The 14,729-nt window shown below is 42.5% G+C and overlaps 2 long non-coding RNA genes across 28 annotated transcripts in view; one reads left to right on the forward strand and one right to left on the reverse strand.

The window, feature by feature from the left end:
- LOC119869334 overlaps positions 1–14,729 on the reverse strand; it is an 82,866-nt gene that overhangs the window by 35,647 nt on the left and 32,490 nt on the right. For 14 of the 27 annotated variants that reach the window (XR_005370494.1, XR_005370504.1, XR_005370500.1 and 11 more), the window contains 4 exons: positions 13,685–13,751; positions 7,570–7,800; positions 6,649–6,830; positions 5,537–5,608 (listed from right to left, as the gene is read on the reverse strand). The exons of 3 other annotated variants lie outside the window; for them this stretch is intronic. This is a non-coding gene — a long non-coding RNA (uncharacterized LOC119869334). 10 more of the 27 variants (XR_005370499.1, XR_005370495.1, XR_005370496.1 and 7 more) reach the window with 7 other exon arrangements.
- Positions 8,377–14,302, forward strand: LOC111090033. Its single transcript, XR_005370508.1, has 2 exons — positions 8,377–8,489; positions 14,177–14,302. It is a non-coding gene; the product is annotated as an uncharacterized LOC111090033 (long non-coding RNA).

Raw genomic sequence — 14,729 nt, forward strand, 5'->3', positions numbered from 1 at the left:
AATGGAAAGGTGATGTGAGAAGATGTTGATTCTCTCCTTGTATCAGAGTCAAAGGCCATTTTATAGATGGGCAGCTAGGTAATCAAAGGCACAGAGAATGTGTCAGTTAGATCACTGAGATTAGAACCTCCAAGTCCTTTCATCAAAATAAAAAGCTTCTGCACAGCTAAGGAAACAATCGACAGAACTAAAAGATAACCTTCAGAATGGAAGAAGATATTTGCAAACATCATATCTGGTAAAGGGTCAGTATCCAAAATGTGTAAAAAGCTTATAAAACTCAACACCCCCCCCCCAAAAAAAATAATCCAGTTAAAAAATGGGCAGACATGAGCAGACATTTCTCCAAAGAAGACATACAGATGGTGAATAGACACATGAGAAGATGCTCATCACTCATCATTGGTGAAATGTAAATCAAAACCACAATGAGATATCACCTTACACCAGTCAGAATGGTTAAAATTAACAAGTCAGGAAACAAAAGATGTTGGTGAGGAGATGGAGAAAGGGAACCCCTCTTACAGTGTTGGTGGGAATGTAGGCTGGTGCAGCCACTCTGGAAACAGTATGGAGGTTCCTCAAGAAATTAAAAATAGAGCTACCCTATGACCCAACAATTGCACTACTAGGTATTTATAGAAAGGATACAAAAATACTAATCTGAAGGGATACATGCACCCCAATGTTTATAGCAATATCATAAACAATAGCCAAGTTATGGAAAGAACCCAGATGTCCGTTGACTGATAATGGGTAAAGAAGATGTGTTACACACACACACACACACACATACACACACAGTGGAATATTACTCAGCCATCAAAAAGAGTGAAATCTTGCCATTTGCAATAACATGGATGGATTCCACTCATATGTGGAATTTAAGAAACAAAACAGATGAACTTAGCAGGGGGATAAAAAAGAGAAACCTGAAAAACAGAAAACAGACTTAACTATAGAGAACACACTAAGGGTTGCTGGCAGGGGAATGGGTTAAATAGATGAGGCGATTAAGGAAAGCACTTGTGATGAGCACCGAATGTTGTATGTAATGATGAATTACTAAATCCTACACCTGAAATTAATATTACACTGTATGGAATTTAAATAAAAACTTGGAAGAAAAAATATCTTGAAAGCTTGCTATCCTACCTAAAATTGGAAATTTACATTATTAAGAAATTAACAACAGGAAAATTACTCAGAAAAGAAATCATCTCTTAATGGCTACTTGAAAAACAGTTCAGCATTAAAAAATAATCATGCCAATAAATACATCTTTGTAACATCATCTAACCAAAAATATTACATTGTGTAGTGTATTTAATCAATCATCTTTTTAAAATTAATTTTTATTTTTGATTTGTATAACTATCACTTGAGTTCAATTTCTCTTCTATTATCTTCACAAGAGGGGGACGAGAGCTTGTCTCTATATTCAGCCTAATAACTGTTCATATATATTTATGTGTCATGAATGAAGTCCTCTTAAATCAACTTCTCTGTAGTAAGCAATGCTTGTTCTTTAAGTCTCACAATTCTCTTCTGAGTCCATTTCTGTTTAAAGTCTCTTTAACTTTCCTCATTAAAATATTAGACTGAAAAGAAAAAGAACTCTTAAGTCCTGGTTCATAATGGCCAGTCCAATGTTTAGTCTCAGAGCATCCTGTGGTGCTTTCACAAGGCTCTCCATGGTGGGGACAGTCTTGCTTAAATTAGAGATAAGAGAGGAAGGAAGCATTAGTTTTAAAAGAGATTTTTTTAGGTCACAAGCAAATGCCTTAAAAAGGTAAACACCAACATGTCTGGGAAATTATGATTTCCTTTGACCTACAAAATCTACCATAATTCAATAGCTATTATTATTGGGTGCTTATTGTATGCTAAGCACACACAGAGTTTAACATGGATTATCTCACCTAATCCTCAAAATAACCAGAGATAGATGCTCATATTACCTAATTTTACAGAAAAGGAACCTGAGGTTCAGGAAGATTAAGCTACTTTCCTTCAGTCATGGATGGAGAGTGACAAAGCTGGGATTTGGATCCAAGCCCACAGATTTTACCATGACATTATTTGGTTTTCCACAAGCCACTTTCCCACCTTATGCTACAACCAAAGCATTGCCACGCCCCAGGAAACTGCACTAGCCCAGCCAGATTGCGTGCTTTTCTTCTGTCTCTGTTGGTTTGGCCTCTAGCTTGGCATGTCTTACCCTCCACTCTGCTATCTAAATCAATCCTTCAAGACTTAATCAAATATCACCTTGTCCCAACCATCCTCTCCTCTGAAGCCATGTAAAAAGTTGCCATTCTATTCATCTGGCATCTTTGTCATTTTTCAAAAACATACACATTGTTCTTTCTCCTCCAATCATTGTCAACTAGTAGCAGACAGGAACCTTTTCTTTTCTTCTTTTCTTTTCTTTTCTTTTCTTTTCTTTTCTTTTCTTTTCTTTTCTTTTCTTTTCTTTTCTTTTTTCTTTTCTTTTCTTTTCTTTTTTCTTTTCTTTTCTTTTCTTTTCTTTTCTTTTTTTTCTTTCTTCTTTCTTTCTTTCTTTCTTTTTCTTTCTTTCATCTCCCAAATTATCAATCATGGTACAAAAGTTTTAAATCAAATACTGTGGTTCTGCACCATGGATATGAAAATTATGTGACATTAGAGCCATATCTTGTATCTGTTGGCTAAATTCTCCTCTTCATTTATTTCCCAAGCATCTGGCCCACTTTTCCCAAGAATAAATCATCTTTAAAAGTTCTTTCCCTCATAAGACCATAATATTCCATCTGGCACTTTTTCCATGCTGAGACATTATGTGTGTGAAAAACATATTTTGACAAAGCAAGGGACATAGGATAACAGCCCACTGCACTTTGCAGCCAGGATGGCACTGCTTGCAGGCTAACCAGCAACCTGCCTGGTAAATGAGCAACTTTTCCCAGGCTGCACTCAACCTGGTATGTGGACAACTTAGGGAGGCTTTAATTGCATTCATAAAGTAATACCCCCCTATTCCCTTTGGATTGCTTGCTTATAGTCTGAAATTGCTGAACAGGTTCTGCAGGTTTTTCTTGCTCATTTGCTGAGCTTGAATCAAGAAGGGAGAGTCCCAGGTTCACCCAACTGCAAACAGTCCCTCCCAAGGTCAAACTGGAGAGTCTGCATAATAGTTGGGGGGCAGAGGGAGGAAGGTTTCTAGATGTAACATCTGAGGGGAACATACTGAATATGTACTGTCCTACATGCCTGGACAGAAGAAAAAGTGAAGATAGAACAATGTCGTGGAGAAGAGCAGTCAAATTGATTTCTTACAGTTACCGAAACATGAGGGCAACTTCTTCAAAATAACTAGACTTCTGACCTTCGCTTTATCCACTGCCACAACCCTAAAACATTCTCTATCATTATGCAAACATCATTTGAAGTTACAAGAGCACAAGCACAGCCTAGTAAGCTAGATATTAACAACAGATAGCTAAGAGGGTCAATGAGCCAGCCAGAGTTGCCTTGAAATAAACACCTGGGACTGAGCTCCAAATTCAGGACTCTGATATATTTGATTCACTCACATATACTGGGCACAACTTTGCCCCAGGCCCGTGGACAACACTGGAAGACTTCAGACTCTAGTCTCTAGGAGCCTGCAGTGTGGGTTACAGGGATAAACATTGACACAGCCACAATAACACAACTAAGGCCAGGCAAACACAGAAGGTGAGCAGGAGAAAAACTTCTTTCCAGTGCCTTAATTTTAAAAAACACAATTCACCCACTGTGGGTCTTTGTTTGGGTGTGTTTGGGGGTTTTTAGGTCTAAGTACCTAAACTTCAGGCCCATTATTGCCTTTGCCTAGCCATGGGATATGAGTCCAAGTATATCACCAATTGGAACTTGGTTTCCTCATCTGCAAAATTAGAATGCTGGTGTAGACCAGGGTTTAGTAAATAACAGCCCAAGGGTCAAATCCAGCTCCAACCTGTTTTGTTAATAACACTTATTGGAACACACCGCACCCGTTCATTTACATATTGTCTATGGCTGGTTTCATTCTACAGCGGTGGAGTAGTTGTGACATAAGGTTCACAAAGCCTAAAATATTTGCTCCCTAGCCCTTCACAGAAAGGCTAGCTGACCCCTGGCATAGACCATCTCTGAGACCTCTTCTAGAAGTTCACAACATTGTATGTAGACAGATGAAGGCACTCTGAAAGCTGAAAATAACCACAAAATATAAGGAATTATCAAAAAAGTGTGTGCTGGTTCCAGAAAGATAGTAATTCCACATGTTTATTCTCATCAACAGCAAACATTTATTTCAGTGGGTCTCAACTCTGGATTCATATTAGAATCAACTGGAGAGATTATTATTTATTTGTTTTGTAATGTCAATGGCCAAGACTCAGTGTCTAGAGTTTCCAATTTAGCTGGCATGGAGTAAGGACCTGGTACCAGCATTTTTTTTTTTAAGTTTTGTTTGTTTATTTGAGGGAGTGGGTAGGGAGATGGAGAGAATCTCAAGAAGACTCTGCTGAGCACAGAACCAAACATGGAACTTGATCTCCCGACCCGTGAAATCATGACCTGAGCCAAAACCCTGAATCAGACACTTAACCAACTGAGCCATCCAGGTGCCCCCCAGTGTCAGCATTTCTTAAAAGCTCTCCAAAAAATTCTAATATGTGCTCAAGATTAAAAAAAAACAAAACAAAACACTGATTTATCAAAGGTTGGCACACAGTACTATGATTTATTTTAGGAATATAAGAAGTCACAGTTCTTCAAGTAATTTTCAATCAGGTTGTATGAGTTTGACCTATAAAACAATTAATAAAAGACCTGTAACATTGCTATGTATCAAGCAAGCAGTGGGACGTGAGTGGTCCCCAAACTTAGATCTGCAGACTTTTGCAGAGTTGATCTGCATGAGAACTGTCACAAGTACTTGTTAAATATATAGATTTGGGGGCCCCAGGCCCAGAGATTCAGATTTGATATATCTGGGGAAAGATCTAGGCACCAGTATTTTAAAAGCTATAGTGGTGCTTCCAACAAGTAGCTAGGTTTGGGAATCACACTCTAGAAAAACTGTGATGTAGAAATTCAGAATGAGATACAGAGATCCTAAAGCTTGGCCCCAGATCATTTTCTCTTTGACTTTCCAAAGCTAACCCAAGCACCTGGAACTTAGTAGGTATTTGGTGAATGTTTAATTAATAAAAATTAATGTAGGGAGTGACCAGTGAGTGTTTTGGTGGACGGAGACACCAGACACAGGGATTTAAGTTTGACTTTGAAAGAGACAAGACTCATGTATAATATACATATTTAACAACCATCAACTACAAACTTCCCCACCTACCCCACTCTTGTATTCACTACCAACCTGACCAAAAGATCATTACTTTGGAATCATCAAGCCACTGAAGCTCTCTTATTCAGTCTGAAGTTTACATGATTGCTTAAAGCATTTTTTTCCCTGGGAATAGATCTCTTATGCCAACTGGGCAGGGTTACTGCCCCATAAACCTACCTTCTGTCACTAGCTTTGACTGTTGACACTGGCAATAAATAGACAGGGTTGAGCAAAGGGTATTTTTGCAGTCTGTAGGGAAAAGAATGGAACATAAATAAACACTGTATCTCATTACAAAGTCCTGAATGTGCAAAACATATTGGTCCAAATATCATGATTAGATAAGCACCTGCCACACCCATTAAATTCAAAGGGAAATTGAAGCCAAATTTGGGCCCATATGCTCCTTATCCTGACATTTAAGCAAGTCAGATGACCTCCGTTTTCACATTAAGTTAATTTCTGAAACAACCTACATGATTGTTACTGCTCCAGACTATTAACAATTCCCCCCGGTTGGCCTCCCCCAAACATGCTGTGAAATACTCTCCACCTAGAATTTCTAGGGTTTCAGATGAACCTTTGGCCACACCCTGAACATGTTCTTTTCAAATGAGCCAGTGACAGCCTCACCCTCTCCCACAGAAGAGAATAAGGTATGATGTTGATGCACAAAGATGCATATATTTTGTGTGAGAGCAAATAATTACTAACATGGCCAGAATAAAAACTGAGGCTGACACTGAAGGATTGAGGTAATGGGCAAGGAATCCCTAAAGAGAAGAGCTCTGAAGGTCTCTCTGTCTCAATGCATGATATTCCATTGGCAAACTGCTCCTACATGCTACAGCATCACATGCAGTTCTAAGCATCAGCAGTTTGAGGTGGGAGGTTATTTGCATCCTGAGGAAAAGCCATATTCAGAATTTTTTTTTTTTGTGCCAACATGAGGTTACTATGACAAAGCAGATCCTAAAGTAATGATTCATTCAATGAGAAGGCATAGATGTAGGGAATGGTTGGCCACATGGAATGGGGTCAAAGGCCTAGGAAGACCTCTCTGTTCAAATATGTCTGGTGATTAAGTGTTAAGGGCCCTGGAATGCCATCATGAGAACCCAGTCCTTTATGCCCTTACTGTCACAGAGGCATGTGCCACAGAAAGGACATTAGGCTGGAGGACAGATGTAGGCAAAGGGACACTCAGATGAAGAAGGAATCACAGAGGGCCCAGAAGATCTCTCCAGCAAGCCATAGTTCAACTGGTAAAGAAAATGAAAGTAAGTCACCTCCTGTCCAAAATGATTTGATTTCTCCCTTTCCTCCCAGCACCTTCTGAATCTGTGGACATGGAGCCATGGGGTGGAGAGCTGGCTGTGCAGTGGCTACAAGGTCCATCAATTCCTAAAAGCAGCAGAAGGCAGCTTGAACCCCCAGGAGAAGCATGGGTGGAACAGAGGTAGCAACTCCACTGGAAAGGATTAGAAATATTTGGGATTTTTTGGTTTTGTTTGTTTGTTGCCATTTTCCAAGACTGAGCATATCATGTAAAGCCATGGGGGACCACAGAGAGAACTACAATCGGCCTGCTCACTGAAGTCCAGGACAGTAGGAAATCAAGAAGCCTGAATCAAAGTACCCACTCCACATGACCAGGTGGGTGGGTGAGTGGTTATTCAGAAGCAAAGGTAGAAAAGTTGTGTCTGTCCAATTCTGCTGTCCATATAATTAAAGATCTCCAGTTTATGAAAGCTCTAAATAATATTCTGCTGTGGGAAAGTTTCTCCCCCGGTTCACATATACCCAGGAGAGCTGTTACTCAGCAGGAGATGATAAAATTTTTTGTTTGCTTGTTTTTTTGTTTTTTTGTTTTTTTGTTTTTGAAAACTTTTAGAAGTTTTATTTTTTATTTTTTTAATAAATTAATTTTTTATTGGTGTTCAATTTACCAACATACAGAATAACACCCAGTGCTCATCCCGTCAAGTGTCCCCCTCAGTGCCCGTCACCCATTCACCCCCACCCCCTGCCCTCCTCCCCTCCCACCACCCCTAGTTCATTTCCCAGAGTTAGGAGTCTTTATGTTCTGTCTCCCTTTCTGATATTTCCCACACATTTCTTCTCCCTTCCCTTATATTCCCTCTCACTATTATTTATATTCCCCAAATGAATGAGAACATATAATGTTTGTCCTTCTCCGATTGACTTACTTCACTCAGCATAATACCCTCCAGTTCCATCCACGTTGAAGCAAATGGTGGGTATTTGTCGTTTCTAATGGCTGAGGAATATTCCATTGTATACATAGACCACAGCTTCTTTATCCATTCATCTTTCGATGAAGAGATGATAAAATTATTTGCCTGGAGGAACACGGGGCACATTGCATAGACCACCGGTTATCGTGTATGTTCAACATTGACCTTTATTCCGTCAGATATCTGTAAGATAGGCAATACTTCAATTCGTTAACATTTTACTATGAGGGAGATTCTTTCTAGTGACAGACTGGGCCCAGGGTGGAGGTTACATGTTTTAGGGGAAGTGACATGGGATACCAATAAAGGAAAAGTCAGGGAGAAGGGAAGCTCTGTCTATAAGGCCAGTCTGTGATGAAGTAGAACTTCGGAGCATTTGTCACGAATGCTCCAGATATTCACTGCGCACCAGCAACCAGACCATGCACCCGGCCCTTAGGAGGATGTGACGATCCATTACAGCACCGATGCCACCCTGGACTATCTCAAAACACAGTGGAATGAATGGCATCAATACACAACGAAATTAGAAAATGTCACAAGTTGACACAAGGACCCATAACATGGGCAGATTCTCAGACCCCACAAAGAACTTCCAAAATCATAATACGCTTTTTACCAAAATTCCCTAAGTGATTGGTTTGCACACTTGAGAAACACAGCTCCCAACAAAAGCAGGTAGGACCTCCAAAGAAGGGACTCTCACTCATTGCAGAAACCACGTTGGGGGAGGGGGGCTCCTGTTACATCACAAGGGAGCTTCGAACCTCACGGAGTTTCACTAAGAGCTGTCACTACCAGATAAGTGAGAGCAGAGGAAAAGGAACAGCAGGAGCCAATGTTCAGAAGAGAAAGACTCCATAGTTCTTCAGGTTGTTGGGGGGTGGCAGAGACAAGTTTTTGAAAACATTTAAGATACTGGCATGATGGTTATAGGGAAAAAATTCTGGAGATACAGGTGTGGGCTGACTGCAGAGTTCCATAATAACCCTAATTTTTATTTCATTAAACCCAGAGGGGTGCAAGCAGAGGAGGCCAGGGAAGATTAAGATGGCAGTAAAGATTAACTTCTCCTCAGTAGAGTGGCTGGAAGGTCAGGGCCACCCCCAGTCCCCTCAATCTCTGTCAGAATCCAAGGGAGGCTCACATGTTATCCTTACACATATGATCTTGACCAAAGAGGAGACTCAGGAGGCCAGAGGCACTAGGGGTCCCGGCAGAGCTCCAACCCTGGTGAGGAATGAGAGTGCACCTCACAAGCCACGTGGAAACTCATCAACGCGTACAGAGAACTGATGCAAACATCCGTGGGACCTCAGGTTGGAGGACCCATGTTCTGGGCCTTACCTGGCTGTATAGACCAGCAGCTCAGGGTGTGAGCCACTGTCTGTGTTCTGAGGCACAGATCCCAGGCACCTGTCTTCATGGGCACCTGCATGCTCCCTGCCCCAGGACTCTCTCGCCAGCCCTCTGTGGTGACCGCACCCCATTCCGTCACTAAAAGCCAACCTATGGTAGCACTTGTGATGTACCAGGCACAGATCTGAGTGCTTTGGGCACTAAGTCGTTAGCACCTACAACCACCCTGGGACTTAAGGAACAGCTGCTGCCACAAGTGCACAGCTGAGAAAACTGAGCTACAGTGAGATCTCATGCTTGACTAAGGTCACTCTGCTTGTAAAAGGTGAGGCTGGCATGTCCCTCTATGCAGGTGACTCCAAAGGCCACGCTCCTGAGCAGACGTTTCTCCAGGAGGCTTCCCCATCAGCTCCCTGGGAGGCTGGCAGAGATAGCTGCAGAAAACCACCCCTCGACTCATGAGCAGGGACCCACTCTCTGCCACGTGACCTGCCCGCTTACTGGGTGCCTCACGCCCATGAGGCCATGAGCCACACATCACGACTAGAGTTTTCGAGGCTACCTCTAGATCAGGACATCCTCTCGGGCCTCATGATGTTTCAGGTTTCTGCCAGGAAACTGGAGAGTGTATTCTAGGAAGTATTTGAAGTTGTACAAAAATTTTCTGGATCCAGGGTGATAGATGTGCCAGTGAAGGAAGGTTCTCAGAGGTGGGGAAACCAGGTAGGCTTGCACAGGACAACCAGAGGGGCCCGAAGGCACACTGACAGCCCGAAGGTTACACTTGGACCTTGGATGTGGGAATGTGTCTGTTTTGCCACTTTCAGGCAGGGAGAAGAAAACAGGGTGGCAAGAAGAGGCGGGAGGAGAGCAGGGGGGAGGCAAAGTCAATTCATTCATTTATTTGTCCATCCTTTCCTTCTACAGATATTTATGGAGCACCTGCTATGGGATACCTTCTGTGTTAAATGCTGGATCTCTGGCCCCAGGGAGCTTATGGGCTAGTCGGGGAGCCAGAAAATGAGCAAAGCAACAGGGCTCTTTCTTCCCTTTTACATATTACAGTGTAGGAAAGAACCTTCCAGTAGGGTTTCAGGAAAGCCTGTTTCAGAGGTGGCAACTTTCAAAGAGAGACCTGCAAAACGGGAAAGAATCTGTTGTGCAAACATAGGGGCAGAGGATGAAGGAGGAAGCTGCAGGGAGAGACTATTGATTCTCCAGGGACGGCAGTAAGAGTAAGAAGGGGAAGGAGGCAGCAGTGGCTCGTTGCCTGGACGACCTCCGATTGAGCAGAGCCTGCGGCCAGAGTGGGCATGCAGGGGGGCGTTGGCGGGGGGGAGGTAGGCACAGTAGGTGGGCAATTGGTGTCAGCCGAGCAGGGGAAGATGAGCTGGGTTGTGCTAATTCAGGCCATCAGTATAGACGACGTTCAGTTTCCATTCAGGCCAGCCTGGGGACATGCCTTCCCGAAACGCCAGAATCAGGACGGTGGACTGATTCACCTCCAGTTGGCCCCCCACCAAATTCCCCACAGTCACTATTTGACACCATTTCCTTAAGCCTCTGCCGCCCCCCCCCCCCCCCCCCCCCCCCCCGCCTGATGACTTCATCCCCTTCTTCTCTGACACAGAGGCCACCAGATGAAGGACCCTTTGTCTTCCTTCCATTCCATCTCACTCTTTCTCTAACATCGGCACCCTCCTGGCTCTGGACAGGAATGCCTCTTCATTCCAAGAGTGACTCCACCTAACCACGTCACGATCTCTCTCTTTTTCTCTCTTTCAGAAACATTTCCCATCAATTTTGCTCTCTCTTATTTATTTACTCTCTTTCTCATTTCCTCAGTTTATTCTTAAATCAACAGCTGACGCAAGTCAACTGAAGGCTTGCAGAAAGCTCCTGAAGGCTTCTCACTCAGTCTTGCTTATCTTTTCTGTCAACCTCCAACTCTCTGGAACTTTACATGAGGACCTCGTGGCTGTATCACTGATGTCACCTCCTAGTGACCCCCTCACCCTTCAGCCCTTGTTATCCGGCTTTCCCACCGGCCCTTGTGCATCTGCCCTGCTGCATACCGTGCACCTGTCAGGTTTCTGGACCTTGTATGACTCCCCCCTGACCCCCCAACCTGAAATGCAGCCCTGTGCCAATCTGTAGAACCACCTCGAGCCAGGCAGGGGAGGCCTAAAGGTAACTCACCCCACCCTCTGAGATGTAGCATTAGTTAACACTTCCCACCGCTCCGGGTTTAAGTACATCTCTATGCGAGATCATCTCGAATCTCATAGTGCGAGCACAGTGTTGGCTCCAGCACTGGTTTCATTTTCTTTCATCTTATTTATTAGGCATTTATTATGCACCAGGCTCTGTGGTACACACCTCCCACACATGATCTCACACTCCTCACAGCACCTCTGTGCTGGGGAGCTCCCCACACAGTCAGTAGACCATGGTACAGAGGGGTTGAGAAATTTGCCCAAGGTCCTACAGCCAATTGATGGTGGAACCAGGAATCAAATCAGGCGTTCTGACTCTAGAGGCTGTGCTCGATAAATAGTTGTAACCTTCAATAGAAGAGAAACCAGGGGCGTGTGTGTGTGTGTGTGTGTGTGTGTGTGTGTGTGTGATGGGCTGATGGTGGGAAAGCTTTCTGCAATCCTGCTACTCATGCCAGGTTGTCTGGTCCTGATCAGCTGCTGCCTGGCTGCCAAGAGCTGTTATGATCCCTCACTCCTGTGCCCCCGTCACTGGGCCTGCGAGGACTTGCCCTTCCTTCCTGCTCTCAGTCTTCTGATGTTGACAGCTGTCCTGGAAAATCACATGCTGGCTGCTGCCGTGCTTACCAGACACAATCATACGTGCTGCTCTGGACTTCCTGCCCACTCTGGCCCGTGCCTGCCCGGACAGAGGGTGTTGGCCTACTTCCAGGCCAGGGCCCTTCTCAGCCTGTTTTACCTCTGTGCACACAACCTGAGCTTTCTCTACACTCCTGCTCCTGTATGGAGCCTTTCCCCAGCTCCCCGTGACAGTTCATCCTTCATGCCCTGTTCTGTTCCTTCAACTCTTGGCTTACGTCTTCCTCCTGGCTCTTTTCTTAGCCTACGTTACATTAAGATAATGTCTTTCTTGTCTTGTTAGCCTCTTCTTTTTTTTTTTTTTCAATGTTTTTTTTTCTTTTTTTTTTTTTCGATTGTTAGCCTCTTTTAATGTGTAATTTCCTTATTTCCTTTTTTTCAAATTAGATCTTTGTATTGAGTTATGTCAGTAGAATACACTCCTTCACCACCATGATGGTAGGGAAAAACTCAAGTAAGTAAATTTGCTGGGGAAGATGAATCCTCCAAAGGAGAGAAATCTACCAAGAGAATAAAAACAGTGATTATCAGCACAACAGTGGCCAATAACTAATATTTTCAAAGTGTTTTGCAACTTCCAAACACCAGACTCCTGAGTCCTCCTTGTCCCGAAAGATGATTTCTGCGACTCACTAAAAGCCACACAACAAGTATGGCTTGTTTACTCAACTTCCAGGCTCTGACTTCAAATTCTATCATCTCCCTAAAATGTTCTTTAAAGAAAAAAAAAATCTGTCTCATCAGCCAGCTCATATGGACCATTTGTAACCTCAAGCAGAAATTCCCCAGATCAGCATTATGTGTTCTCCAAAAGCAAGCACCTTCAAACAGAAACCAAAACCAATGAAAACCAAGTCCCAATGACTTCTGGTTTCACTTTAGTAGTAGCAAGTCTTAGCTCTTTCTCCTTTTTCCATGTGAAAAAAAAAAAAAAAAAAAAAAAACTATAACCCTCAAGGGGAGTTTTGGGCTTTCCAAGAGCAGAGCAAAGAAACAGAAGTTAGGAAATGAAACTTTGAGGGATGATGTTCCCCTCCCCTCTGTGTAACAATGCTTAGTACACATCCATGTTCTTACATCTTGTTTCATCGAATTTAAAGTCAACAAAACCATAAAAGGCCAGTTTTGTATTTAGCCCTTCTTATCCTCCAGCTGCTGCTATAGCAAAACTAAATTTGCAGTGCACCAACGCTTTATGAGTCTCTTTCCAACAGAAGAATAGAATATGCACTTTTTGAGGACATCAGCTCATTCACAATAAGACAACTTTAGGGGGAAAATTAATGTGATTCTTCTCAATATACGAAATCTGTAGGCCAAGTGGACTTCCCTTTCTGGTCTTAATATCATGTTTGTAGAAATGGTGTGCTATAGATGTCAATGTATTGAAGTGAGAAATTACCCATCCGCTGAATGAACCAGACTCCTAGCCAACTGACTTGCTGCCCTTCTGATTTGCCTCTCCCTCACACCCCTGGTGCTTTCCCATCTTTCAGGGCTGCATTCAAATATCACTTCCCAGGAGACACCTCCTAAAATTGCTCCTCTGTCACCTACCAGCCTCCCCTTTATTTTACTTATTAATAGTATTTATCACTATCTAAATGTTTTATTTTTACCGGTTTACTTCTTTACTGTCTTTTTCCTCCTGCTAGAAGATAAGACCTTTATGTGAATTTGTCTTAGTTATTGCTATTTTCCCAGAAGCCAGCATCCTGAATTCAATTTCCTGAATAAACATTCAGGATGCCACTTGCGAAAAAACAGTTCTGTTATATTCTTTCCCCTTATGTTGGAGAAACTAGGATTTGGGGATAACATTGAAAATAAATAGGAGACCAAAGTTTACTCACTGATAAGGATTTTTCACTTCCGACACTGCAGAGAGGCGTCTCCTCACTCAGAGTTTTCCTATTTTCTCTGCATCACAAGCACAAGCACAATATTTGGGTGAGAAAGAAAAGTCCAGTAAGTCTGCATCTTATCTCAAATGTCAAAGAAAGTAGAACAAAGAAGTAATTGTTCCCAATTTTTTGGAGGGATTCTAATAAACTCAGTGGCTCACACCCACTCTATGGGCTTCTTTCTAGTAGTTCAATTTGGTTTTTAAAACTTTTTCTTTTCAGAGCTGAGAAAGAAAGAAAGATACATTTATTCATTCAGCCAAAAGCTCTAATGTCACATTTCTGAGAGAGTTCCCTCATCATAGCATCTAAAGGAATCCCTCCACCTTTCTATCACTTTCTAGTCCATTACACTCCATTAACTCCTTTGTAGCATTTATCTCTATATAAATTATACTTTTGTTAATGTTTTACATGTTCATTGTCTTATTTTTCCTGTAGAATGTCAGACCCATGAGACCAAGAATGAGCCTGACTCTATTCCACTGAAACTTCTCTAGAACCTGAGTTCTCCACATGTGGAAAAGCCTCAACAAGCATCTGCTCAATAAATGAAAGAATAAAGTTGCATTGGCTCTGTGAAGTCTTCTTAACCAACCTTCCCCATCTAACTTTGACACTTTCACTTTTCTGAATATTCTTTGCACTTATCAACTCTTCCCCATCACCAGGGCTTTGTTTGCTAAGATTCTCTTCCCTGATGGTTGTATAGTACCACTGAGTTCTTTGCTGCTTTTTTACACCAAACTGACACTAACAACACAAGATTGTTTGTGATTACTTCATGAGCTTGCATTTTGTTTCACCAACCAACAAGGTAGGTTCCCCACAGGGAAGGCCTATGTCTTAGGTCAAGAAATAGAGACAGAGGAGGTTTATGAGAGAATGATAATGAAGTGAGTTTCTAAGATGCTAAGTTTTATATTCCCATAGTAGATCCAGGCAGAAATGTCCATTAGGCAATTTATGTAGATGGGTCTGACATCAGAAGAGA

Source organism: Canis lupus, chromosome 15, assembly GCF_011100685.1.
Source record: "Canis lupus familiaris isolate Mischka breed German Shepherd chromosome 15, alternate assembly UU_Cfam_GSD_1.0, whole genome shotgun sequence".
In the NCBI taxonomy this organism is placed as follows: Eukaryota; Metazoa; Chordata; class Mammalia; order Carnivora; family Canidae; genus Canis; species Canis lupus.